The sequence below is a fragment of the Ochotona princeps genome, chromosome 10, assembly GCF_030435755.1.
Source record: "Ochotona princeps isolate mOchPri1 chromosome 10, mOchPri1.hap1, whole genome shotgun sequence".
NCBI classification, from domain to species: domain Eukaryota; kingdom Metazoa; phylum Chordata; class Mammalia; order Lagomorpha; family Ochotonidae; genus Ochotona; species Ochotona princeps.
Genome location: NC_080841.1, coordinates 77667399 through 77693926, shown reverse-complemented (window position 1 = coordinate 77693926; position 26528 = coordinate 77667399). Strand labels below are relative to the sequence as shown.

The window sequence follows — 26528 nt, the reverse complement described above, 5'->3', positions numbered from 1 at the left end:
TAACCATTTTAAGGCTTTTAGTAACTGATTGTGTATATACTAAAATTGAGATGTCAATGGAGTAGTTACAAGATGTGGTTAAGAATTTGCAGTTTCTAACAAATTGGTCACTCAATACCATGATAACTAAATCCATGATGTTGTGAATTTCCATGTTTCTTCCTGTTATTGAAGTTGTGTAGTGGCTTTTCATTGGCGGGGATGATACTCTGCCAGCTCTGTTTTGGACCAAGGAGGGTCACCCAATGAAACTGTTGAATATATCTGGACAATTTGATGCTGGACTCTCTGCATGGACATTGCCTGCAATGATGGAATCATGACTGGATATGAACTGTACTACTGTAACAATGTGGAGGAATTCAATTTGGGGGAGGCCTTGGGGAGGGACTGGGTGAATCCCTGAGATTATGAAACCATGTTATAAAATGAAATAATAATAATTAGCAAAAGAAAATATTTATCTCACTTAAATAAAAATAACTTTTAAAGATTTATTTTATTTTTAGAGCAAAGTCATTTATGCAGAGAAGAGGAGGGACAAAGAGGAAGATCTTCCATCTGATGGTTCACTCCCCAACTGACCACAACGGCCGGGGCTGCACCAGGCCAAAGCCAGGATCCAGGAACTTCCTCCAGGTCTCCCAGGCACATGCAGGGTCCCAAGGCTTTGGTTGATCATCCTCCACTGCTTTCCCAGGCCACAAGAAGGGAGCAGCATAGGAAGCAGGACTGCCGGGATTAGAACTGGTGCCCATATAGGATCCCGATGCTTTCAAGTTGAGGACTTTAGCTGCTAGGCCTCCACGCTGGGCCTAAATCAAAATTTAAGGTGTAGAAATCTTGTTTTTCTTTTTTTTGTTTTGTTTCTTTTTTTTTTTTTTTATTACTTTTGGAGGGCTCTGTTCTAGCAAGTTAGTGAACAGGTTTAGCAAGTAACATTTTGTTTTGTTTTGTTTTGTTTTGTTTTGTTTTGTTTTGTTGTAAGTAGATGTTACTTAGCTTGTCCTGTACCCCATCCCTCTGGATTAGGGTTGCGTGTGGCTGAAGCATACAAAAGAGAAAAGAAAATGCTTAAATCTTGGAAAAACTGCAGTTTCAAGCAGAGGAAGAGGGAGGAGGAGGGGAGAAGTGGTTGTGGCCACTCAGATTCTCAGTGAGGAAAGCTAGCTAGGGAACTTCAGACAGAGGAGGGTGAAGGAAGGAGTGAGATGTGGGAAGTAGGTGGAGCACAGTGTGATTTACAGATGGGAGAGGGTGGAGGGAAATATTGATTATTGATCAGAGCAAATAATATTGCTTTACAGGCAGCTGGCTTAAGTTGTAGGCACAAGGAACATTCAAGTGGCTGCAACGGCCAGAGCTGAGCTGATCCTAACCCAGGAGCCAGGAACTTCTTCCAGGTTTCCAACACCAGTAAAATTTCCAAAGGTACTCACAATAGGTGAGGATATATTTATAGCCTCATAGGAGTGTTTTTATATACTGAAAACTAGCAATTGTGGCAATCTATTAACAAAATTAGCAAAAATTAGGGGTCTGGCACAATGGCTCCGTGGCTAAAGTGTTAGCTTGCAAGTGCTGGGATCCCATGTGTGCACCATTCATATGTAGTTGCTCCGCTTCCCATCCAGCTCTCTGCTTGTGGCCTGGGAAAGCAGTCGAGGATGGTATCAAGCCTTCAGACCCTGCACACACATACAATGCCTGAATGGGACTCCTGACTTCAGATGAACTAAATTCTGGCTGTTGTATCCACTTGTGAAGGGAACCAGCAGAATCAAGATTTATCTCTCTGTCTCTCCTTCTCTATGTATATCTCTTTCAATAAATAAATAAATTAACATCAAAATAAAGAATATTAAAAGTCAGTAAGAAAGAAATGTCCTGCAAATAATTCATTTCTGGGATATAAACATCATCCTTGATAAAACTTGTAATCGGTCACAAGACTATGAGATTTTCAACTCTGTCACGTAATACAATGTAATTAATGAATAAATTTCATAATGTATAATTTAATGAATAAATTATGAAAAAATTTTGAGATGTTCTGTAATACTTAGAAGTTATTTTAAAACGGTTCCAGCGCAGTAGCCTAGTGGCCTAAGTGCTTGCCTTATACGTGACGGGATTTCATTTGGTCACCAATTCTAATCTTAGCAGCACTATTTTCCATCCAGCTCCCAGGTCGTGGCCTCAGAGCACAGTTTAGCACAGCCCAAAATCTTGAAACCCTACAGCTCTGCGTGAGTACTGGAAGAGGCTCTGGGCTCCTGGCTTCAGTCTGGTGCTGCACCGGCCGTTGCAGCTGCTTGGGGAGTGAATTAGTGGATGTAAGACCTTCTTCACCGTCTCTCCTCCTCTCTCTATCTCTGACATTTCTACAAAAAAAAAAAAAAAATTTAATATCCCATAGAAAGATGTTTTAACACAGAAACCAAAAGTCTCAAATTCTGGAAACCGAGTAACAGAAGCACACATATATGCATAAAATAGAAAATATGGATATAATATGAATTACATCTATCAGTGCAAGTTTTATTTTGCTAGATTGAATCTGGACAAGCCCTCTTCTCGGTGTGTCTTACACATTATTGTGAATGTGCAATCTGTATTTCAAAAAGTGAAACGAACTAATGGAAAAAAAACCTTGGCAATACAAAGAAGAAAAGTTCCAGAAAGCATTGAACATGCGGTGAGGTGTATTGCAGACTCTTGTCCTACATTTCTGCGTGTTTTCAGACTTGAACAGGATCCTGAAGCAGAGAAAGAAGGAGAGGCCAGGAGGTGGACTGATGCGAGAGGCGACAGCGGCCCCTGCTGTTGGAAGGCTCAAGCTGCAAGAGAGGAGGCCCCTTCCAGCTTGAAGTGAAGCCCCGCCCCTACTCCCCCTCCCTCTAGAATCCTACCTGTGTGTCCTTTGTGATTGTGATTGGCTACGTGTTATGACGTCATGTGTAGTCGTGGGAGGAGTCCAATCACGCGTGCCCAGGTAGCCCTGTGGCAGCAGGCAGGAGGTTGTTGTTGGGCGCCGCCATAACCAAGCTGCTGGTTGTGCTGGTGGAGAGGCGCAGGTGGCTGAGCCAGTGCTGCCCTGTGAGCTCCCTCCCCGCAGGAGCCTCTGCAGGACCCCCGACTCGTGAGAAGCTGGGAAGGGTGAGTGTGTGAGAGCATCTCCTGAGGCCCTGGGGCGGGCGGTCGGGGGCCAGGAGGGGTACCTTGGGGTCCTCACTCTGCAGCACTGACCTTGAACACTAGGCCTCCCAGTTGAACCCATTGTGCGGTGAGGAGGGGGGAGTGCCCGGCAAAATTCGACCTTCATGTTGGGCATGATTTCCATTTTTTATTTTCTATTTTATTTTATTTTATTTTATTTTATTTTAATTTTCTACCTCAATGCGACTTCTTTTTTAATTGGCCCGGTTTTCTTGATTTGGGCAACAGCGTCTCCAGCTCGCAGCTCAGTCCTCAGTGAAGCTCCTCCTAAGGGTCTGGGGCAGTTTTCTTGTTGCTGACACCAGAGCAGCACAGACTCCAGCAGTTAGAACCAACAGCCTTGTTTTCCTCCGAGTTTTGCTGCAAGGTTGAGGGGCAGCATGTGGTGCTGGCGCTGTGCTTGGCAGAGGCCTGGGGTGGCACAGCGACCTTGTAGACAAGCCAAGGGAGTGCACGGGGACTCATGCAAAGGGGCTTCTTTAGAAGAACCTGCCAAAGGAGCTGTGAAGGCAGCACTACTGATTTATCCTGATGGCTTCTGGTATGTTGTCACCCATTCCCTTAAATTCTCACAATTGGGGTTAAATATCCCCATGAGTTGTAGAGGGAATAAGTCAGGTTCAGCAGAGAGCATTAAGGCAGGGAATAAATCTCTGAATGTCCAGAACTCTTGTCTCAATGCCAAGTGCTGCTCTCTGCCCTGAAAAATCACAACAGGAGTCACTATTTCCTCCAAGATACAATTCCAGAAGTTGTCTTTTTATTTCCCTCTCTCACAAAATAAGAATTAGGTCTTTAGAGGAACTGTTTGTTGTGAACCATAGCCATGGGAGAAAAGCAGTGAATGCCCACCTGACACAGCACAGGAAGGCATCCCTGCCCTGTGTGCGTGTGTGTGACAGTGGTTAAGATGACATTGGGACTCCTGTGTCTCCATCAGAATGCCTGGGTTTCAGTTCCGTGCAAATGCAGTGTGCAGCTACTGGCCAGGCTGGGAGGCAGCAGACAGTGGCTTGGGTAGCAGTGTGAAAAACCTGACTTATTTTTGGTCTTGTGGCTGTTGTAGGAATGTGGGAAATGAAAGATTAGATGAAAAAGCCTGCCAGTAAGTAAGAAAAATCTACATTAGCTGTTAGGAACTCCTCAACTTTGACTCTCCATTCAAACATTAACAGGTTCCTCAATATATTCTTTTTGTTTTCCTCAGTTTCAAAACACCTTGTAACAAACAAACATGGCTATCTTATCCTCTTTCTCACTCAGTCCCTCTGAAAGACAGCAGTAGATTGGGGGTTACCATTCAGAGTGGCAGTTGATGCCCTAAACTGGAGGGCATCTATCGTGGTCCATCTATTGCATATAACTAACCCCTTGGAGCATTAATATTCTCTTTATCCATCCAGAGCTCCATTCCTTGGTGACATATTAATGTCATCTAGAGAAATGATTGATGTGATGTGCCCTGGGTTCTCTCAGCCTTGGCTACCTAGGGAGTAAAACCTTGGCAAAGGCCCAGGTAAATCCTAGGGTAGTGAGCTTGGGATACACAGCAGTTTCATTTTGCAGCCACAAGTTGGTTTAGTCAGAGGATAATTTGTACCAACAAATGATTTTTGTGAAGGTAAAATTTTGGTGGCCTAGAGCACTTATCAAATTGTGAGTGTATTTGTGACTGTTGTCGTGCAATTCCTACAAATATTTGCAATTTTCCAATTCTGGTGGTAGAAGGGGTAAAAAATTGTGAGTGTATTTGGCTGGTTTAAAAAAAGCTAGTATCATTTGTGCTCAATGTCTGGGATAAGAGTCTTTTCTAAAATTCCATTTTATTTTTGCTTGGAAAGCAGATACACAGAGAGGAGGCAAGACAGAGAAGAAGATCTTCTGTTCATTGTTTCAGTCCCCAAGTGACTGCAAAGGCCTGAGCTGCACCAATCAAATAACAGGAAGCCAGAGCCTCTTCTGTGCCTCCTGCATGGGTGCAGAATCCCAAGGGTTTTAGCTGTCCACTGCTTTCCCAGGCCACAAGCAGGGAGTTGAATTGGAAACAGCGTCGTCGGGGTTAAAACCGGCACCTACTTGGGATCCCGGCCCATGCAAGAGGAGGATTTTAACTGCAGAGATACTGACATAGACCCCCTAGAGAGCTTCTTAAAGGGGGCAAAAGACCTGAAAGAGCTAACACTGCTGTCCACTAACATTAACCTGTACTTGTGTGTCGAGTTCAAGCTTAACCCTGAAGCCTCTGCTAACTGCAGATGATGAAATAATGGAATTGTGTTGTGATTAGTTGTTGGCAGTAAATTGGTATTAGGCAAATATAACACATCTGATGTTAAAAGAAAATCACAGAGGCCACAGCGTTTACTTGATCTTGAATGTGTGGTTGCATCGGAGAGCTAAGATGCTGGAGGAGACACTGCAGGCTGTGAAGTTCCCAGATCCTCACTATTACATTTCTGGCTGCTTAGGATTCCCTCCATCACTGCAGTGAACCCCCTTGGGCACTGTGTCCCCAGTGAGAGTGATCCCCCAAGCCTGGGACGGTGGAAGATCAGGTAAGTGGGGTCTCCCTGTGAAGTGTAAGCAGGCTGCTTCCAGGAGCTCAATCTCTGTCCTGTTCTCGTGCTTTGGTTTCTAGTTTGCTCACTTCATGGCTGAACCACTGCAAGGTGCATCTATAGCCAGCCAGCCCCGCCTCCCATTCCAGGCTCATGAGGTCCTGCCAATATCACCAACATCCCTAAACCACATGCTGCCAATCCAGGTTCAGCTGGGCTATGCTGGCCCACAGTGAGTCTCTGCTATGCCCCCTCCCATAAGCCCACTGCCCCAGGGCCAGATGATCTCAGCCAGCGCCTTACTTGCACACAGCCTCCCTTGCCTGCTCCAAGAGAGCTCTATCGGTGTCCCCTGTGCTGCTTCTCAGCCCACCCTGTCACTCTGCAGGCTCTCTAGGGCTAGGCCGTCTTTGACACAGCAACCTGCCCCTCGGCAAGCACACCCTGCCAATCTACTGGAGCTGGATCCAGTCCCAGGTTTTTAGACTGCGCCCATCCCCTGCCTACATCCCCAGTGAGGCTGTAGCACACCCACCCAGTCCACAGCTTGATGGCCAGGCCAATTAGGCCACCTATTTTTTCAGACAGCCTCTTGCCCACCAGTCACTGCCATGCTGGTAGCCTGGGCTGATCTCTGCCTCCCCTGCACCCCACCCCACCCAACACAATGACCTCTTGTCTAGGGTGAAGCCAGGCTGCCCGGGCCAGAGTACATGGACCCCAGCCTTCATGTACCACACTCCGCATACATTCCAATAACAGACCACCCCCCCCCCCCAGCAACTACACTTCCCCTAGCACTCCTGCCTTGTTCCCTGTTGCAGGGACAAGCTTGCTTGGTGAGAGACACCTTACCTCTAGCCCACCTAACCCTGCTTGCCGCAGGTATCTCAAGAGCAGATAGAATCAGCCAGTGCTTGCCTCCTATCTTGCACCTCTAACATGCCCCAGGATGGCCACTCCAGGGCCTGGCCAGCTTGGACGGTGCCCCCGCTCCCTTTGCCCACTTGCTACCTGCTCCAGAGCCAAAAGGGCCAGTCTGATGACCCCTATACCTCTCGGTCTAGAAGTGCTCCAGGGCCAGGCCCACTCTTCCCAAGACCCCAGCACACCTGCCTAACAGTTCCACGTTTTGCTGTAAAACCAGGTGGGTTCTGCCAGTCACTTGGCACCCCCAACAGGCTGCTTGACCACCTTCCACTCCAGAGCAAGGTTGGCTTGCCCTGCCAAGTAGCTCATAGGCCACTGTTGCACATTTAACTGGCATCCCCTGTGCCTCCAGCCTGACAACCCTGCTCCCCTTAACACCGCTCCCCATTCCCAGCTTGCCTGTAAGCCACTGCAAGGTCAGGTGGGCTCAACTGGTGCTCCACACACTTCTAACCCAACCTTACCATTGCCCTCTTCTGCTGATATAGTGCCAGGTCAGTTCAGACAGCACTTCACAGTCCTGAGCATGCACTTTGTCAGCTCCTGGGCCATGTCGCCCAAGCCGCCTAGGCCAGTGCACCCCTCAGCCCTAGCTCACAGGCTGCACAGCCGCACATGCTGCTTGGTCAGTGTCCCCTTCTGCCCTAGTACACACACTGCATTCCAGAGCCAATGGGTCATGACAGTAAGCCCAGAGCCCAAGGAGCCCACTGGCTGCTATTCCAGGCACAAGCTGGAGAAGTGGGTGCACTGTGCACCCCCTCTCTGCCTGCCATTTGCTTCATAGCCAAGTCATCCTGGCTGGTGTCCCTGCTCCTATGGCACTGTAGTCCTCCATTTCATGGAATTGTATGGAAGAGAGCAGAAAGAAGGGCCTGCTTCTAACATGTGTTCAGTTGCCCCACACACCCATCCAGGGCCAGGCTCAGATAGCTAGCACCAGCACTCCTCTAGCCTAGGAGCACTGCCACACTGTCCACTGTCCGCAGCTCGAGAGCCAGTCAGGCACAGCCAGTGATCCCCCTCCCTCAGTAGGCATTGTGCTTGCCAGCCACTCCAGGGCTGAGCCCCTTTAGCCAGTGACCCCGGCACCCCAGCCTGCACACCTTGAGTCCCAAGTCAAACAACACACCCACTCTGCTGTCTTACCTGACCCTCCAATGTCGTCTCTGACACCTGTGACCTGCCTGGAAGCTCCTCCAGGGCCAGGAGGGCTCAGCGCCAAAACACTCATTTCTAGCCTGCCTGCCCCATAGCCTTCCCGCTGCTGCAGGGCAAAGTGGCCTAGTGTGGTAGGGAAATCAACACGAAACATTGCAACAAACTATTCCTGTCTCATGAAAGTATGTTCATGTAGACAGCTCCAGTTTGCAAAGCAGGGTTTATTTAAGAAGCAGAAGGAAGGTGGCCTGCCCTAGCAACAGGAGGGGCTCCAAGGGAGGAAACACCCATGGAAAAGATGGAAATTGTGTCCATTCAGCACCATCTCAGGGAGGGGTTGACATGAGTCACCCCAAGGACAGAGAGAAAGAAACTTATTCTCAGTTGGCAGTAATGTCTGCTAACACGCATAGAAAAAAGAGGTGAGACATGTGGCTTCCTTCCCCCAATGTTGTGTTGTAGGTAGCTTGTTCATGGTCACCAGCTTGGAAGCCAAACCCCACCCCACCACATGGGCCCACCCTTGTGTCCATTTTTGACACTCTCCTATCATCACCTGGAACCTGAGTGGGGGAGGTATTGCATTGTTGTGTAACCATGCCCTTCACAAGCCCCCACAATGGCCCCTGATAGGGAGGGCTTGCTCTCTTAGTCTCATGCTGCCATCGCTCTGGCACTCTGACTCTTTGTCTCTCCAGTACCTGCTTGTTCTCTAGATTCCTGCAGACAGTCTTTGAGGACAGGAATCCCCTCTGCATGTCCCCTGTATGTCTGTATTCCTTACCCTATGTTCACAGTGTGGGTGTGCAGTGAAGATGCTAATTCCAGCATGCCTTGTATTTCTAATTTGTACTTTCAAGAGTTCCAGGAGAGGTGAGGCCTGGCAGTAATGGAATGTGAGCAGAGAAACCAGGGAAGGGTGGATGTCTGCAACCTGAGCCCCTTTTCAAGAAGTGCAGCCCAGGGATGGTCCCTCTCTGCCCTCGACCCTGTGGTTCCAGCCTGTTTGCTAAACAGCAAAGTTTATGAAGGACACAGGTAAACAGACCAGCCAGAATGGGTCAGCTCTTTGTCTTTCAAAGAGTGGCATCAGTGTGAAAGTTAGATAGATTTTTGTGGAAAGAGTGAGTCATATAGCCTTAGGAAACAGGTGCGTTGGACAGCCACAGGAGGTTGCCATGTTTACAATGGGTGCATATTGGGTGAGCTGTAACACTGCAGGAGGGTGTCAGCTCTAGACTGGCTCTGCCAGGGACCTTGCCACCCCTGTCCTCCATCTTGCTCCTCAGGAATAGGCTCACTCTCCCTGGACCCTCAGCACCTCTTATATTCCCGCCTTGGCTGCTGCAGCAAACACAGCTTTCAGAGCTGGCAAAGCCTATGCTTCTAGCCCACCTGTCACGCGTCCCTCAGGCTTCTCCAGGTGCTCTGCCTGTTGCTCCACTGATGGAGCAGCTTGGCCAGAGCAACATGTACAACAATATACCCACTGCGCCACCCAGCCTTGCCAATGCCAGGTCAGATGATCCCAGGTGGAACTTCCATGCCCCAGCCTGCTTATCAAACCCTTCAGGGTTTGGAAGGTCTGGCCTGTCCTGCCCACCCCGTCCACAACTCCAGGGCCAGGCTGGCTCAGCCAGCAACCCTCTCCTTACAGTTATTGATCAACCAGCCACTTTCTAACCAGGAACATTATGCTACTGCTTTCTTTGCACCCTGTGCTTCTGGCTGCCAGCCCTGCCACCATGCCCACTGCTCCAGTGCCAGGACAGGTCAGCTCAGCGAGTGTGCAAGCACCCCCCATCCTGCAGGCACCATGCTCTGCCTGCAGCTCCATGGTGAGCCCTGCTTTCCCTGTGTATACTGTTCCTCTAGCACTCCTGCCAGTGAATCTAGCAAGCCCCCATGAGGCCCTTCCAGGGCCTGGCCAGTTCCCCTGCACCCCCGTCCTGTCTGAGCTCTACCACCTGCTCCTGAATCATGGTAGCTCTTCCATAATCTCCATACACCCAACACAACAGCCCTGCTGTCCTACTCATTGTTGTGGAACCAGGCCAGCTTGGATGGCATCCCCGGGCCCAGTTTGCCTAACATTCACTCCAGAGCCAGTCGTACTCAGCCAGCCAAGTTCCCCCAGCACTCAACACCATCCTATGTTCCTCCAGGGCCCCAACCCTGGCACCCCTACAAATCTAGTCATTGATTGCTTCCTCCATTCTCGCTGCCCCAGGGACAGGCGAGTTTGGGCTCTAGCCAACCTGCCACTTTTCTCTGTGCCAGTCGCACATCTAACATGCCAACTCCACCATTGCTATGAGGACAAGCTAGCTGCACTGTTGACTGCGGGACTCTAGCCTTCCTGGTCCACCACTGCAGCCTCTGTTCCAGAACCAGGCTGATTTGGGTGGTGCCTCCTCTGCTCTCGACTGCCAGCCATCCACTTCAGGGCCAGGCCAGCTCACTAACACCAATAAATCCCCCATCCCACCCCCTCCAAATTCCCAGCCTACCTGTAAGCCACTCCAGGGCCAGGTGGGCTTAGCTGGTGCCCAGTCCTCTGCTCTAGGGCCAGACCTGTTCCGTGGGAGCTCCATCAGCCCCCAGCACCCACTATATCTTCCCCAGGATTGGGGGCACAGCCAGGGTCCCTGAACATGTAATCCTCTAGCCACCTTGCCTGCTGCTCCAGGACCAGGAAGCCTTGTCAGTGACATGGTGTCTGCATCAGGTTGCTCGCCTGCCTGCAGCTCCAGAGCCAGGTCTATTTGCCCTGCACCTACCATGCATCTCCCACATCCCTACCACACCCGCTTTCCAGGGCCAAGTTGGGGACTGGGTTCTTCCAGTGGTAGAGCCTGCTTCCATCTAGCCCCTGCTCCTGCCACCAGGTCAGGGACTCGAGTATTCCAGGGGTCCTGCTGTTTCCCTCCCTCTCCCACCCTTCCCCTCTACCCCAGTCCCTGAATATCAGTGCTATAATCTTAAAAAGTGGGTCAAGCTTCCCTGTGTGTAGTGTCCTTTGTTCTTGATCTGTGGCCCCTGTCTTTGCTGCCTCTCTGCGTGGCTGGATGTGGTGACTCATCACCCTTACTCTGGTGGTGCTTGGAAGATGGACTCCTGGTGCCATTTCCTGCTTGACTTCATCCCACAGCCTGCTGTGACCCAGTGCAGGGTTTTGATCCAGGGCCAGCTGCACACTCCTTTCTGCCTGTCTCAGGCCGTGTGGTCAGGCACACGTGCCCTCCTGGGGGCCACAGTAGAAGGAACAAGGGATCCGCCACTGAAGGCATTTCAGATTGATTGATTTGAAAGGCATGGTAACAGAGGGAAAGAGATCTTCCATCAGCTGCTTTTACTCCCTGGTTGACCAGGATAGTCGTGGTTAGGCTAGGCTAAAGCTAGGAACCAGGTGGTTTATGCAGGTCTCCTACGTGGGTGCAGGGACATTTCTCAGGAGCATTATCAGAGTTGGAATAGGAAGTGGAGCAACCAGGACTTAAATCAGTGTGCTGATGTGGGATGGCAGTGTTGGAGGCATTAGCTTGAACCAGGGCAAAAGAATTTCAGGACAATTTCTGAGAGGAGGAAAAATGAGTGATATTTTCTTCATCATTTGTTTTTATAATTTCTAAAACTGTTAGAATCACATGTCAGGTCTTGATAATCTGAAAAGAAGTCAGGATTTATTTATTTATTTATTTTTTCAGTGTAAGGGAAACTTTGAGAACTGCTGGTGTAAAATTCTCTGGTCTCTATCTGGGTGGGCAGATGGAGCTGAGCTCTCCCCCAATGCATTCAGTGCACTCTTTGACTCCAATTCATAGTTGACCATTCCCATGTGTGCTTCCTCAAAACATTTTTATTTTTCTTCAAGATTACTGTTTAGGATCCAGCATGGTAGCCTAGTGGCTAAAGTACTTGCATGTACCAGAATTCCATATGGGTGTCGGTTTATGTTTTGGGTGCTGGATTTCACATCCACTTCCCCGCTAATGGCCTTGGGAAGCAGTCAAGGATGGCACAAAGCCTTGCAATCTTGAACCCATGTGGAGACCAGGAAGCAGTTTCAGGCTGCTGACTTTGGATCAGCTCAGCTTCGGCCATTGCAGCTGCCAGAGGAGTGAACCAGTGGATGGAAGATTCTTTCTTTTCTCTCTCTCTCTGTCTCTGCTCCTCTACATGAATCTCACTTGCCACTAAAAATTGGCTCTTCAGATCAGCTCTGCTCCAGCCACTGTGGTCAATTGTGGAGTGAACCAGCAGACAAAAGACCTTATTCTCTGTCTCTCCTTCTTTATATATCTGAGAAAAAGATTTTCTGCCCCCTGGTTCCCTTTCCAAGTGACCACAATGAAAAAGAAAAGCCAGGAGCCTTTTCTTCTACTCCCCTGTTGGTGCAGTGTCCCAAGGCTTTGGTTCCTCCTATTCTGCTTTCCCAGGCCATGAGCAGGAATCTGGCAGGCAGGTGGAGCAGCCAGGAATCAAACTTGCACTCCTATGGAATCCCAGCTCATGCAAGGTGAAGATTTGGTCACTGACCCACTGTGCTGGTCCCAAATTATTTGCATTGAATTTGTTTATTGCAGGCTAGGGTGGAATGCGTGTAAGGCAGAGCTCTCCGTAACATTTGATTTTCAAAAAATCATTTCCTTGAATTTGAAATCAAAAGTTACACAGAGAGACTAAGAGAGGGAGAGAGTCTTTCATCTTATGGTTTACTTCCCATTTAAATCAACACAATGGCTAGAGCTGGGCTGGTCCTAAGCCAGGAGCACATAGCTTCTCCCAGGTCCCCTGCATGAGTGCAGGGACCCAAGTCCTTGGGCCATGATGTGCTGCTTTCCCAAGTACCTTAGCAGGGAGCTGGATCATAAGTGGGGTATGCCATAGAACGCTGGTGCTGCAGATGGTGCCTTACACATTATGCCATAGTGCCAGCCACTGTATGTTCTTACTGAATCTAAGTATTAGAGGATGAAAAATGTATAAAGATATTTGTTGAGAGTTTAGGGGCAGGAAATGTTAACAGCTTGGTGATAGCTTTTCCCAGGGTTCCTTTGGCTGCATCACTTCAGTGCAATGAGATCATAGCAAGAGTGTGTGTGTGTGTGTGTGTGTACTGTTCAAATGAAGAAACTGTGACACAGTCCAATTGACTTTTTGGGTCACACACCCTGATGGTAAATGATAACATTTGTTGTTTCTTGATTTTGTGCAAACTCATTTCAAGATGTATTTAAAGATTTGTATTTTTCATAAAACTGTAAGTTCTTGGTACTGAGAATTTTTTTAAGATTTAAATAAAAAATTTAGGAAAGTCAGATTTACAGAAAGGAAGAAAGACAGAGACAAAAGTCTTCCATCTGCTAGTTGATTCTCCAAGTAGCTGCAAAGGCCAAAGTTGAAGTTATCCATACCCAGGAACCTTTTTTGTATCCCCCACACAAGTTCGGGTTCCCAAGGCTCTGGGCCATTTTCAACTGTTTTCCCAGGCCACAGGTATGGAGCTAGGTGGGAAGTGGGGCATCCGGGACATGAACCATGACCCATATGGAATTTGGTGCATGCAGGACAAGTACTTGAGCCACTATGCTGCCGTGCTGGGCTTGGTAGTGAGAATTTTACTAAATTAGTCTTCCAACACTTGCATGTTTATGAAATACTAGTGAGTGCCCAACATTCTCAAATTCAGATACAGGGTGGCTAGATAAAAGCTGGCTATACATGAGGTTTTCATTTTTTGTGCATTTGGCAACACTTAGTGCATGGTATGTAGAGGAGATGCCATTTCTGTATGTGGAATGGGGGAATGAACACTTTTCATTCTAGACTCTTTTCCTCTGTTTGTTTCTGTGGAGAAATATGGGCATGAGACAGTTAACTAGAAACAAGCAAACAAAAACAAAACAGGAAATGCAGAAAGAATACTGGGATTTCAAAAGCCTGTTTTTCTAGGTGGCAGCAGGCCACATGCTAGAGCCCAGTCAGGTAAGTTCTTAAATAGCAGAAGTAATCCCTAAGACTTTGGCCCTTGGAATATATCTACTTTCCTTAGCTCGTGGTCAACAAAATAATATAGATCGATACTTCAACAATGATTATGAAGACATCCAAAAACTGAAAAACAAGAATCACATGATAGTATCAATAGATGCAGAAAAAGCTATCGACAAAATCCAACACCACTTCCTACTAAAAACCCTAACCAAGGTAGGCATAGATGGAAAAATCCACAACATAATTAAAGCCATATATGAAAAACCCAACGCCAGCATCATACTGAATGGAGAAAAACTGGAACCCTTCCCACTGAGATCTGGAACAAGACAGGGATGTCCACTTTCTCCACTACTATTCAACATAGTCCTAGAGGTACTCGCTGAGGCCATAAGACAAGAAAAAGAAATCAGAGGAATCCAAATGGGAAACGAAGAAGTTAAACTCTCACTATATGCAGATGATATGATTCTTTATGTAGAAGAGCCAAGAGACTCAATACAGAGACTGCTAGAACTTGTACGAGAGTTTGGTAGAGTGGCAGGGTACAAAATTAATGAACAAAAATCAACAGCCATAGTGTATGCGAACAGCCCCAAGATGGAAAAAGACTTAACCAGCAAGATACCATTCAAAATAACAGAGAAAAGTATGAAATATCTGGGAATAAATCTAACCAAAAATGTAGGAGACTTATTTGAAGAAAACTACAAACTACTTAAAAAAGAAATTGAACAAGACCTCAAAAGATGGAGTAACATCCCATGCTCCTGGATAGGTAAAATCAATATCATTAAAATGTCTATACTGCCAAAAGCAATATATACATTCAACGCAATCCCAATCAAATTGCCCAAAACATTCTTCATGGAACTGGAAACAATGATCCAAAGGTTCATCTGGAAGCACAAAAAACCACGGATAGCTAGAACCATCCTGAAGAACAGGAAGTTAGCAGGGGGAATCACAGTTCCGGACCTCTGGACATACTATAGGGCAGTGGTTATCAAAACAGCGTGGTACTGGCACAAAGATAGAGAGGAAGATCAATGGAGCAGAATAGAAACACCAGAAGGAAACCCACACAGATACAGCCAAATAATCTTTGACAAAAAGACAAACGACAATCCAGGCAAATGGGAAGGTCTGTTCAATAAATGCTGTTGGGACAACTGGTTGATAACCTGCAGAAACAAAAAAATAGATCCACATCTCTCACCATACACTAAGATCAGATCTAAATGGATAACAGATCTAAACCTACATCCAGAAACCTTCAAACTTTTGGAAGAAAATGTTGGAAACACACTGGAACACTTAGGGGTAGGCCCTCACTTCCTAAAAAAGACTCCAGATGCAGTAGAAATCAAGACCAAAATAAACAATTGGGACCTCATCAAACTAAGAAGCTTCTGTACAGCTAGAGAAACAATCAACAAAGTAAAAAGGCAACCCACAGAATGGGAGAAGATCTTCGCACACGACATAGGTGATAGAGGGCTGATCTCCAGAATATACAAAGAGCTACAAAACAACCAAAATGTCAAAACAAACAAGCCACTCAAGAAATGGGCACGGGAAATGGGCAAACACTTCACAAAGGAACAAACCCAAATGGCAAATAAACATATGAAAAAATGCTCAAGTTCCCTGGCAATAAGGGAAATCCAAATTAAAACATCAATGAGGTACCACCTAACGCCAGTAAGGGTGGCCCACATGAATAAAAGCACCAACAACACTTGTTGGCGAGGTTGCGGGGAAAAGGGAACCCTACTCCACTACTGGTGGGGCTGCAGGCTGGTACAGCCTCTATGGAAATCAGTATGGAGAATATTCAAACAACTCAAATTCAACATACCGTATGACCCAGCAATAGCACTCCTAGGAATATATCCAGAACACTTGTTTTATGAGAAACCAACATGCACTCCTATGTTCATAGCAGCACAATCAGTAATTGCAAAAACATGGAAGCAACCAAAATGCCCATCAACAGAGGATTGGATAAGAAAGCTATGGTTCATCTACTCCATGGAATACTACTCAGCTATTAAAAAAAACAAAATGCAGTTCTTTGTGGCCAAATGGGCCAAACTGGAAACCATAATGCTAAGGGAAATGAGCCAATCCCAAAAGGTTAAATACCACATGTTTGCCTTAATTTAAGATGATATGATGTTATGTATAACATGTTATGTTTTGAATGTTATATGTTGTGTATAAACTAAAATTGAAGTATAGGTGAGGTGGTCACAGAAGGTGACTGGGAACTCGCATTTACTTTTAACATATTGGTTACTCATTACTATGTCAATTAATTCCATAATGATGTAAATTTTTGCTGATGGTATGTTGGAGCTTTCAATTGACTGGGATGATACTCTGCTGGCTCTGTCTTCAGATCAGAGAGGGTATACCTAAGAAGCCGTTGAACTTGACTGGACAATAAGATGCTGGACTCTATGTTTGGTATATGCTTGCAATGGGGGAATCTCAACTGAACTTGAGCTGTGGTTATGCAACAAGGTGGAGGAATCCACCATGGTGGGAGGGTTTGGGGATGGGTGGGGAGAACCCAAGTATCTATGTAATTGTGTCACATAATACAATGTAATTACTGAAGTTAAATAATAAATTTAAAAAAAAATTATATTTCCAATATTGGAAAGTCAGATATATGGAGAGCAGAGACAGAGAGGAAGATCTTCCTTGTGACTCACTTCCCAAGCGGCCACAATGGTTGGAGCTGTGCCAATCTAAAGCCGGGAGCCCGGGGGCTCTTCCGGATCTCCCACACAGGTGCAGAGTGCATAAGGCATTGGGACATCCTAGACTGCTTTCCCAGGCTACAAGCAGGGAACTGGATGGGAAGTGGGGCTGCTGGGATTAGAATCAGCACCCATATGGGATGCTGGCACATGCAAGGTGAGGAGTTTAGCTGCTAGGCTACTGCTCCAGGCCCAGTCCAGAAATTCTTTCCTCCACTTGGTTCTGCTGTTCAAGCTTTTATTCATGTTTTATTTTATTGACTGAAGATTTCATGTCTAAAGTTTATGCTGTGCTTTTCCAATGATTTCATGTTTTTAGTAAAAGTTTAATTCACAAAAAAAAAAAATGATTATGAAGAAGATAATGATGAGTTCATTTGCATTTTAAGTGCATGGATATGACGCAGTGTTTGGAAATTTACGCAAATGGATTTTATGAAAAACTGCATGAATTTCCATATTTTAAAAAGATGTCTTTGTTTAAAATTTGAGTTTTTTAAAAGATTTATTTATTTTTATTGCAAAGTCAGAGATACAGAGAGGAGGAGAGACAGAGGGGAAAATCTTTCATCTGATGATTCATTCCCCAAGCAACTGCAGTGGCTGGAGCTGAGCCGACCTAAAGCCAGGAGCTATTGCTTCTTCTGGGTCTCCCACATGGTTGCAGAATTCCAGGCTTTGGGCTGGCCCCACTGCTGTCAAGATTAGAACCAGCACTCATATGTTCAAGGCGAGGACTTCAGCTGCTGGGGCTCCATGCTGGGTCATGAATTTTTCAATTTGTTTTTGTATTTGGAAAAATAAAGGGAGGGATAAAGAAAGGGGTCTTCCCTGTGCTAGTTCACTCCCCAAACCAAACAGCTGCAATGGCTGAAACAGGGCTGGTTCAGCACCAAGATTCAGGAGCTTCTTCAGGGCCTTCCCCATGGGTGCAGGGCCCAAGCTCTTGGCCATTCCCCACTGCTTTCTCAGGCACATCAGATAGCTGCATGAGATGTGGATCATCCGGGACTTGAAGCAGTGCTCATATGGGAAGTGGGTGCCACAAGCAGCCAGCAGCTCTATGTGGTGTGCCACAGTGCCTGTCCCTGGAAACACAAGCAATGAAATAGATGATGTACCCATCTCTGTAAGACCATAGCCAGACAGCTGGTTGGTGGGGAACATGAGATGGGTAGGGGATGGAGGGAAGCACCATGGGCCCTGGGAGACTCCAGCCCCTGATCCCAGAATTAGTCCCTTACCTGGACCTGGAGTAGCAGTTATGGTGGAAGTGGGAGATGCATGGTGGGTGCAGGGTGAACAGAGCTGGTTCTGGGGTGGCAGGCAGGTGAGTCCCCTGAAGATGGCACTGTGTCATTGCCCAAGTCTGCCTGGTCCTGGAGTACCAAGCTGAACAGTGGGCAGCCTACACATGAGGGTACATAGCCATTTCCCCAGTCTTGGTGTGAATGGCATGGGTGCTCAGGGATTGTGAGCACCCACACAACAGGTCTTGGCCTAGAGCAGGAAGCTGGGATTCAGCTAAGTCAGCCTGGCCCTGAAGTGGCTTGCAGGCTTTCTGGTAATGTGGAGTGCAGTGGCATAGGGGATTTATTGATGTTATTGATGTGGCCTGGCCCTGGGGTGGGCATCTGGGGGTCGAGGGCAGAGAGGGCGCTGTCCAAACTGCCTTGGCTCTGTGATAGCAGCCGCTGCCACGGACTGGGCAGGCTAGAGTCCCAGGGTGGCCAGCGCAGCCAGCCTGTTCTTGTAGGAATGGGCATGGTGGGAGTTCTAGATTTGCGACTGGCACAGGGACTGCAGCAGGTGGGCCAATGGCCTGCTGGTTGTGCTGGGTGGCTGAGTGACTGTGCCTGACCCTAGGGCAGCTGCTGGGAGGCAGGTCAGGCTGGCTAGTTGTGTTGGGGATGCCGGGTTTTGATGCCCTGGTGATGCAGCAGATGGCATTGAATGCTGGGGTGGTGGTAGTGGTGCAGGCATGGTTGGCTGAGCACATCTGTACCTGGAGAGCCTGGCTGGTGGGCCTGTGTGTAGGGTTGCCATCCAAGTTTGTCCGGTTCTGCAACAGCCAGCGGACCAGCAGGGCAGTTGTGCTGGGTGTGTGGGGATGCTGGGGGGGCCTGTATGGCCCTGAAGCAGGTGGTGTAGGGAGGGAGATCGGGGCATGGGGAGTTGGCCTGTCCCTGGAGTAGACTCGTAGGGGGTTGGTGCTAGAGGCACTGGCAGGAGTCCTAGAGGCATGGTGGGCACAGGAGAAGGGGGCTTGGAACTTCAGAAAGAGTGTGGTGCCTGCAGGAGGGAGTGCTTGTACACTGACCCAAATGGCCTGTCCTGGCCTTGGACCAGTGGGCATGTTATCAGGGATGATAGAGGCACAGAGTGCCAAGGGGGTGGGCAGTCCTGAGGAGTCTGGTGGTTCAGCAGCTGTCAGAGAGAGCAGGTTGCTGGCTGAGCCAGGCTGGTCTCGAGGTGCTGATGGGGCAGATGGACAGGCATGCTTCAGGCATGTTGGGGTTCACAGAATGATGACAGAGCCTTCCAAACCCTGGAGTGTTTGACAAGCAGGCTGGGAGCTCGGGAAGTGACATCTGGGCTCATCTGACCTGGCATGCCAAGGCTGGTTGGTGCGTTGGGTGTGTTTTGTGGCATGTTATTCTGGCCAAGCCAGTCTGTCCCTGAAGTGGCAGGCAGAGCCACCTGGAGTAGCCTGAGGGAGGCGTGATAGGCGCCGTGGAAGCACAGGTTTTTCCTGCCCAGAAGACCTGTGTGTGCTGCAGCAACCAAGGTGGGACTTCTAGAGGCACTGTGGATCCAGGGAGAGTGAGGCTAGACCTGAGGATCAAGATGGAGGGCAGGGGTGGCAGGTTCCCTGGCAGAGCCAGCCTAGACCTGAAGCAGCCAACAATGCACCTGGGGGGGGGGGGAGGAGTGCTTTGTGTGTGTGGTTGGTCCACAGAGCTGTCTTATGCCTAAAGCAGTGAGCAGGGCTGGAGGGCCTGAGTGTTAAAGGCTTGTGGATGCTATTCCACCTGGCCTGGCCCTATAACCACCAGCAGGTAGGCTAGGGGACACAGTGCAAACTACTTGAGCTGGTGTGAGCCCTAAGTGCCAAGCAGGATGGTGGGCAGGCATGCTTAATGAAATGAGATGCTATCCTAGCCTGCCTGACCCTGTAGCAAGCAGAGGATGGTTGTGGACATGAAGGCGCTGGAGTAGTGTGTGAGGAGTCAGACTGGATCTCCTGGCCTGTTTAAACTGTGAGAACAGGGTCTTCCTCGATTTCCATGTCCTTCCTGTTCCCTTCCTCTGGGGAGGGAACACAGGGATCGAATCAGTAGATATCAAACGCAGTGAGATGTGGCTCACACTAACCTCATCTCTGGGTCACTGTCAAAGGAACTGCGCTTCAGCTTTCAGCTTATCTGCAGGATGGTGTTGTGGGATGCAAACAAAATCACACCAGACAAGTCTAGCGTGATAAGGAATTTTTATTAACCAAGTTTGGTGATAACAGGGCCCACTAGAAATTAACAAATGCCAAGTGCATGTGGCAATCCAGTCTGAGTGGAAACCATGAGAGGCAGAAATGGTCATTACCCTGAAGTCTGTCTGTTAATCTAAAGACCTATGTTCCAGCTTCCCCAGCAATATGTTATCCTAAGAGACATACAGTGAACAGCCAGGACAGACTTACAAGGCTGCAGACCTTCCTATTTCCCTGCCTTCTCTGCCCACATTCCATTACTGCTAGGCCTCACCTCTCCTGGAAGTTTGGAAAGTAAACACTTTAATAATACAAAACTTGCAGAAGGGCTATGGATGTGGGACACACCACTGGAAGGACAAGTAATCTGATGCGGTGGGGTGTTGTAGGGTGGGGGACTGAAGGCATGCAGCCTGTGGCTGACAGGGCAGGGTGGCCGGCAGAAGGGACCCAGTGCTGAGGGAACAGGATCACTGTCTGAGCCTGACTGGCTCTCAGCAACAGATGGTGGACAGTGTGAGAGTGTGCTTGGGCTAGAGGTGCACTGGCGCTGGCTCACCAAGGCTGGTCCTGGATGGGCAAGTGGGGGAAACAGAGGGAGCATGTTAGAGGTGCACCCTTCCCCCAGCACAATTCGGCCCTGAAGTGGACGACTACAGTGCTGTGGGAGCAGGGACACTGACCAGGACAACTTGGCTCTGAAGTAGATTAGACGGAGGGAGGACAGCAGGTGTAGAGTGCACCGGCTGCTCCTGCCTGGCCCTGGAACAAGCTGCCAGTGGGCGCCTTTGGTCCTTGGCTTGTTGTTGTGACACTTGTCCCTGGAGCACAACTGTGTGTGTGCTGGGCATACATGGGGGTACTAGCTAAGCCTTCTTGGCCCAGGATTGGACAGCGGGCAGAGTGTAGTTGCTGTTCAAGCACACATGGTGCTGGAACGCCTGGCAGGCGGGTTGCAGCAGATGTGTTGTGTTCTCGGCCTGATTTTTCAGTGGCAATCAGGCTAGCATGGCCCTGGAAGAGACAGTGGATGGTGGGTAGTGTGGGGACTTACAGGATGTGGTCTGAGTGAGCAGCTGGCACAGTGGGAGGACTGGGATTGCATGGCATGCTGTCTCTGATAGGGCCCAGGCAAAAGTCCAGAGTTGGGGTGCGGGGTGTGTGATGCTAGCTGAACCTGCCTAACCCTGGAGCAAACAGTGAGTGGGGATGCAAGGCCTGGGAGCTAAGGGCGCTGTGCAGGATGCACTGGCCTAGGTGGCTTGCATGACATGACCCTGGAGTGCATGGCGTGCATGCTGGGTCCCGTGAAGCAACCTCTGTATAGGCCTAGTTCTAGAACCTCAGGAGGGGGATGTGGTTCGAGACACGAGAAGGCAGGTAAGCCTTGCATAAGTTTCTAAAACCCAGGAAGAAACACAGAACATGTCACATAAACGAGCCCAGTAGGTGGGGTCCATTTATAGTCTTAAGCTTGTGTTACATTTAGTGAAAACCAGCCATTGTGGCAATGCATTGGCAAAATTAACAAATAATAGGGGTCTGGAACGATGGCTCAGTGACTAACCCTGGCTTGTATATGTGCTGGGATCCTGTATTGGTACCTGTTCATACCAGCAGCTCCACTTCCCATCCAGCTCCCTGCCTGTGGCATGGGAAAGCAGTCGAGGATGGTACGAAGCCTTGGGACTCTGCACACACATACAATACCTGGATGAGGATTTTGACATCGCATCTACACGGTCCTGGCTGTTGTAGCCACTTGTGAAGGGAACCAGCAGAAGGATGCAAGATTTTTTCCTGTCTCTCCTTCTCTATGTAAATCTGTCATTCCAATAAATACATAAATAAGTAAATATCAAATAAAACTAGTAAGTCATTAAGAAAGAAATACCTTGCAATTAATCAATTTCTGCAATATAAACATCATCCTTCATAAAACTTGTAATCATTCACAAGATTATGAGAGGATTTTCTGAAATACTGAGGAGTTAGATGTATTAAAATAGGTGCCGGGTAATAGCCTAAAGGCCTAAGTCCTTACCTTGTATGTGCCGGGATTGCATTTGGGCACCAGTTCTAATCCCAGCAGCCCTGCTTCCCATGCAGTTCCCTGCTTGTGGACTGCAAGAGCAGTTGAATCCTTGGTGTCCTATACCCCAATGGGAGACCTGGAGGAGGCTCTGGGCTCCCGGCTTCAGACTTGCGCAGCATCGGCCTTTGTGGCTGCTTGGGGAGTGAATCAGCAGGTGGAAGATCTTCCTCTGTCTCTCCTCCTCTCTGTATATCTGACTTTCCAACAAACATTTTTAAAACATCCCTAAATCAAATGTTTTAAAACAGAAACCAAAAGTCATAAGTTGTGGAAACTAAGTTACAAAAATACATAACTTAACATAACATATCATAATGTAACATAGGAAATATGTATTACATGTGTCACTGCAGGTTTTCTTTTGCTCGATTGAATCTGGACAAGCCCTCTTCTCACTTTGTCTCTTATACATTGCTGTGAATGTGTAATCAGAAAATTAAACACAGAAGGGAAATTAGAGCAGAATGGTCATGTTTTAAGCCACAATACTATCAATGTACACTAACGGGCCTTTTGTTGGAAAATTGAACTTAAAATGATGAGAGAATCAAGCTAGATTTCTGGACAGGAGATCAATATATGCAATCAAGTTACTATGTGCTAATAATAAACAGATATGGAACACTATGAAAACAAAAAATACAGACCAGAAACTGAACAACAGTCAGAGAAATGAGATTGAAAATATTAATTTATATCATATTTTCAAATATTCTTCAGTTACACATATTTCTTAAAAATTTGCTTCTTTTCATTTTTTTTTTTAAGATTTATTTTTATTACAAAGTCAGATATACAGAAAGAGGAGGAGAGACAGAGAGGAAGATCTCCCCAAGTGAGCCGCAACGGGCCAATGCGCGCTGATCCGATGCCAGGAACCAGGAACCTCTTCCAGGTCTCCCACGCGGGTGCAGTGTCCCAGTGCATTGGGCCGTCCTCACCTGCTTTTCCCAGGCTACAAGGAGGGAGCTGGATGGGAAGTGGAGCTGCAGGGATTAGAACCGGCCCCCATATGGGATCCCGGGGCATTCAAGGCGAGGACTTTAGCCGCTAGGCTATGCCGCCGGGCCCAAAAATTTGCTTATTTTCATTGCAAAGTAAGATATACAGTGTGGAGCAAAGACAGAGAGGAATATATTCTGTCCATTGATTCACTCCCCAAGTGATCACATCAGCGGGAGCTGCGCCTATCCAAAGCCAGAATCCAGGAAAATCCTCCAGATCCCAAGGCTTTGGGCTGTGCTCAAATTGCTTTCTCATGGCACAAGCAGGGAGCAGGATGGGCAGGCAGGATGGGCCGGGATTAGAACCAAAACCCATACAGGATTCTGCTGTGTTCAAGGCAAGGACTTTAGCTTCCAGGGCACCTCGCCAGGCACAGATCTGTATTTAAAAAATGAACTACTGTGTAAGAAAGCCAATGTGAAGAAAAGTCCCAGAAGCTATGGAACATTCAGTGAGGTGTATCTGAGGTGGACTGATGTGAGAGGCGACAGCGGCCCCTGCTGTTGGAAGGCTCAAGCTGCAAGAGAGGAGGCCACTTCCAGGCTGAGGTGAAGCCCCGCCCCTCCCTCCAGAATCCTACTTGACTGGCTTTCTTGCTTTGTGATTGTGATTGGCTGCGCATTGTGACGTCGTGCGTAGTCGTGAGAGCGGTCCAATCAGGAGCGCGCCCAGGAAGCCCTGTGAAACTAGGCGGGAGACTGTTGTGGGGCGCCGCCATAACCGCGTTGCTGGTTGTGCTGGTGGAGAGGCGCAGGTGGCTGAGCCAGTGCTGCCCTGTGAGCTCCCTCCCCGCAGGAGCCTCTGCAGGGCCCCCGACTCGTGAGAAGCTGGGAAGGGTGAGTGTGTGAGAGCATCTCCTGAGGCCCCGGGGCGGGAGGATGGGCGGGGGCCAGGAGGGGGCCCTTGGGGTCCTCACTCTGCAGCACTGACCTTGAACACTAGGCCTCCCAGTTGAACCCATTGTGCAGTGAGGAGGAGGAGGGGGAGTGCTCAGGGACAGTTCGACCTTCATGTTGGGCAGGATTTGTTTCCTTTTTCTTTATGGGAAGGTATGCTTTGACTTGAGCCACAGCGTCTGGAGCCCCCAGCTCAGTTCTCAGTGAAGCTCCTCCTAAGGGTCTGGGGCAGTTTTCTTGTTGCTGACACCAGAGCAGCACAGACTCCAGCAGTTAGAACCAACAGCCTCGTTTTCCTGCGAGTTTTGCTGCAAGGTTGAGGGGCAGCATGTGGTGCTGGCATTGTGCTTGGCAGAGGCCTGGGGTGGCACAGCGCCCTTGTGGACAAGCCAAGGGAGTGCACAGGGACTCACGCAAAGGGGCTTTGTAAGAAACCCCGAGCAATAAACCATTAAGGTGCCAGGTCCCTGAACTACCTTAACCTGATGGCCTCTGATATGCTGCCACCTGTCCCCTCTTATCAAGTTCTCATAATTTAGTTTGATGTAACCTGAATTTTAGAGGAGGATGAGCCAGAGAGCATTAAGGCAGGGAAGAAACCCCTAAATGTCCAGATCTTCCTCCTGAATGCGAGTGCTGACATCTGCCCTGGGAATCTACAACACTTTGTGCTATTTCCTCCCAAGATAAAGTTCATTCAACTTTACTAATCTGTCCTTTTTTGTCCCCGCAAAATAAGTGTATGCGTTTTACCAGAAATGTTTCCTATGAACAAAAGGCGTTGGAGAAAACCAGTAAATGCCCACCTGACACAGCACAGGAAGGCATCCCTGCCCTGTGTGGGTGTGTGTGACAGTGGTTAAGATGACATTGGGACGCCTGTGTCTCCATCAGAATGCCTGGGTTTCAGTTCTGTGCAAATGCAGTGTGCAGCTACTGCCCAGGCTGGGAGGCAGCAGACAGTGGCTTGGGGACCAGTGTGAAAATCTGACTTATTTTTGGTGTTGTGGCTGTTGTAGGAATGTAGGAAGTGAGAGAGTAGATGAAAAAGTCTGCCCAGTAAACAAGAAAAAAACTAAATTAATCTTCCAAATTTTAGTTCTTCTCCTTTTACCTAACTTAAGTGCATACATTTTATTAGAATGTCCAAAACATACGATCCCCCATTGAAACATTTACAGGGTCCTCACTGCACTCTTTTGTTTTTCTGAGTTTCAGAACAATTGGTTTTTTATTGCATGTTTTTTTTTGTTTATTTAAAGATTTTATTTGTTTTTATTAGAAAACCAGAAATACAGACAGGAGAGACAGAGAAGAACATCTCTATCCGATGACTCACTCTGCAAGCGACCGGAACTGCCGGTGCTGTGCAGATCCGAAGCCAGTAGCACAACACTTCCTTCAGGTGTCCCACAGGTGTGCAGGGTCTCACGGAGTTGAGACTTCCTCAACTGCTTTCCCTGGTCACAAACAGAATGGATGGAAAGTGGAGCTGCTGTGATTAGAACCGGGGCCCATATGGAATCCCGGCACGCTGCAGCCAAGGACTTTAGCTGCTGAGCCACTGCACCAGGCCCAAAAGTGTAACAAACAGACTATCTCATCCTCTGGCTCACTCAGTCCCATTGAAAGAGAGCAGTAGATTGGAGGTTGCTATTCAGAGTGGCAGCTGATGCCCTAAAACTGGAGGGCGTCTATCGTGTTCCATCTAGTTTATATGGTTAACTCCTTGGAGCATTAGCATTTTCTTTACCCATCCAGAGCTCCATTCCTTGGTGACATTAATGTCATCTAAAGAAATGATTGATTTCCTCTGCGTTCTCTCAGCCTTTGCTACCTAGGGAGTAAAACCTTGGCAAAGGCCCACGTAAATGCTAGGGTAGTGAGTTTGGGATACACAGCAGTTTCATTTTGCAGGCACAAGTTGGTTTAGTCAGAGGGTAATTTGTACCAACAAAGTATCTTGGTGAAGGTGAAATTTTGGTGGCTTTGGTCTGTCCTCAACTGCTTTCCTGGTCCACAGGCAGGGAGTTGAATGGGATGTGGAATCACAGGAATTACAACCGGCATCTACTTGGGATCCTGGCCCATGCAAGGGGAGGACTCTAACCAGTAGGATACTGTGCTGGGCATCTAGGTAACTTTTTAAAAGGGACAAAAGACCCGAAAGAGCTGACACCTGCTATCCACTACCATTAGCCTGATCCTGTGTATAGAGATTGAGCCTTGACCCTGAGTCCTCTACTAATTGCAGATGATGAAATAGTTTAATTGTGTTGTGACTAATTCTTGGTGGCAAATTGGTATTAAACAAACATATTTGGTGTTAAAAAAAAATCACAGAGGCCACAGCCTTCACTTGATCTTAAATGTGTGGTTGCAGCAGAGGGCAAAGATACTGCAGAAGAC

At 48.1% G+C, this 26528-nt stretch overlaps 1 protein-coding gene across 1 annotated transcript in view; it reads left to right on the top strand.

Annotated features, from left to right (window-relative positions):
• Positions 1-3010: 3010 nt before the first annotated feature.
• The window catches only part of LOC131481333 (zinc finger protein 331-like), a 233183-nt gene continuing 209665 nt past the window's right edge, over positions 3011-26528 (top strand). The window contains exon 1 of the mRNA XM_058669753.1: positions 3011-3159. The gene's annotated coding sequence lies outside the window, so the exon portion shown is untranslated. The remainder of the gene's footprint in view (positions 3160-26528) is intronic.